We start from the raw sequence: 2,638 nt of genomic DNA, 5'->3' as shown, positions 1-2,638 counted from the left end.
CACTGACCATGTGACAGTGCCCACTCCCTCAGCACTGACCATGCGACAGTGCCTGGTCACTCAGCGCTGACCCATTACCTCCCCCCTGCCCCGATCCACACCCCACTGAATGCCATCCACCATCACCCCTGACCCTGCCGTTTCCAAGATGGCCGCACACCTGGTTGACGTCGAGATCATCGATTGAGGACTCATCGTCCTGGTTGATGGTGGTCCTGCTCTCCCTCCCAATGGCCTCGCTGTCGGTCAGGCGGGGTGGTCTCCTCCGACGGGATTGCCTGCTGTCCTTCAGCGCTGACAGGGCCGACAGGCTGGAGTGGCCCGACTGTGTCTCCGAGGTGTCCAGGTACTTGGACTGCCACAGCACGTGGAGCCCCATCTCCTCCGCCACCTCGGGTAACCGGGCATTGGGGGCCTCGTCTTCCCGGCTCCCTGCTACCGTCACCTCGCTGGGGTCCACATTCGACGACCCCGAGAGGACGCCCATGCCCACCCTGATCCCCTCAGGGGGCGCCAACTCTCCTACAGGACAGAGGACAAGGCAGTGGGTGGGTGCCAGTGGGACAGGGGCAGAGCACGCCCGCTCTGGGGAACGTCTCCGAGCTCAAAATCGCCAAAGGGATTGGCCAAAACGCGGGATTGTGGGATCCCGACAGAGCAAATGGAGGCCTTTGGGCCCATCAGATCTGCACTGAACCGCCAAAGAGCATCCTACACGCAATCCACCCTATCCCCATAACCCGGAATTTCCCATGGCCAATCCACCCTAACCCACACATCCCTGGGCACTACGGGGACAATTTAGCACGGCCAATCCACCCTAACCTGTACATCCCTGGGCACTATGGGACAATTTAGCACGGCCAATCCCACCCTAACCCGCACATCCCTGGGCACTACGGGGACAATTTAGCACGGCCAATCCCACCCTAACCTGTACATCCCTGGGCACTATGGGACAATTTAGCACGGCCAATCCCACCCTAACCTGCTCATCCCTGGGCACTACGGGGACAATTTAGCATGGCCAATCCACCCTAACCTGCACATCCCTGGGCACTACGGGGACAATTTAGCATGGCCAATCCCACCCTAACCTGCACATCCCTGGGCACTACAGGACAATTTAGCACGGCCAATCCACCCTAACCTGCATATCCCTGGGCACTACGGGACAATTTAGCACGGCCAATCCACCCTAACCTGCACATCCCTGGGCACTACGGGGACAATTTAGCATGGCCAATCCACCCTAACCTGCACATCCCTGGGCACTACGGGACAATTTAGCACGGCCAATCCACCCTAACCTGCACATCCCTGGACACTACGGGACAATTTAGCACGGCCAACCTACCCTAACTTGTACATCCCTGGGCACTACGGGACAATTTAGCATAGCCAATCCACCCTAACCCGCACATCCCTGGCACTATGGGACAATTTAGCACGCCAATCCACCCTAACCCGCACATCCCTGGGCACTACGGGACAATTTAGCACGGCCACTCCACCCTAACCTGTACATCCCTGGGCACTACGGGACAATTTAGCACAGCCAATCCACCCTAACCTGTACATCCCTGGACACTACGGGACAATTTAGCACGGCCACTCCACCCTAACCTGTACATCCCTGGGCACTACAGGACAATTTAGCACGGCCAATCCACCCTAACCTGCACATCCCTGGGCACTACGGGGACAATTTAGCACGGCTGACCCACCCTAACCTGCACATCCCTGGATTGTGGCTCAGTGGTTAGCACTGCTGCCTCACAACACCAGGGTCCCAGGTTCGATCCCAGCCTCTAGCGACTGACTGTGTGGAGTTTGTACGTTCTCCCCGTGTCTGCGTGGGTTTCCTCCGGTGCTCCGGTTTCCTCCCACAGTCCAAAGATGTCCACGTTAGGTGAATTGGCCATGCTAAATTGCCCGTAGTTGTTAGGTGCATCAGTCAGAGGGAAATGGGGGTGGGTGGGTTACTCTTTAGCGGGTCGGTATGGACTGGTTGGGCCGAAGGGCCTGTTTCCACACATTTCTCATCCTCCTTGTCCTCTTTCACAAAACAGTGCTATAAACAAAAGTGAGGTCATAAACTAGACGAAGATATAAAGACAGATAGCGAAGGATTCTATAAATATACAGGCAAGATAGCAAAAGCTTTTTATAAATACATGAAATGAAAAGGTGTGGCTAAAGTAAAGATTGGTCCTTTCGAGTCTGCGATGGGGAGGAGGGGAGGGGTGTGAGGTGTTACACATAATCTGCTCACACAAGAGGCTGCTGCATCAGATAAAGATGAAAAGTATTACGGGTAATGTATTCCCATGGATGGAGGATTGGTTAACTCATAGGAAGCAAAGAGAGGGAATAAATTCTTGTTTTTCTGGTTGGCAGTCAGTAACTAGTGGTGTACCTCAGGGATCAATGTTGGGACCACAATTATTCACAATTTACAGAGATGATTCGGAGTTGGGGACCACATGTAGTATGTCAAAGTTTGCAGATAACTAAGATGAGTGGTAGAGCAAAGTGTGCAGAAGACTGTGAAGAGACATAGATAGTTTAAATAATTGGACAAAGTCTGGCAGATGGAGTACAAGGTTAATAAATGTGAAGCCATCCATTTTGGAAG

Source organism: Hemiscyllium ocellatum, unplaced genomic scaffold, assembly GCF_020745735.1.
Source record: "Hemiscyllium ocellatum isolate sHemOce1 unplaced genomic scaffold, sHemOce1.pat.X.cur. scaffold_1044_pat_ctg1, whole genome shotgun sequence".
Classification (NCBI taxonomy): domain Eukaryota; kingdom Metazoa; phylum Chordata; class Chondrichthyes; order Orectolobiformes; family Hemiscylliidae; genus Hemiscyllium; species Hemiscyllium ocellatum.
Note: the sequence above shows the minus strand (reverse complement) of the source record.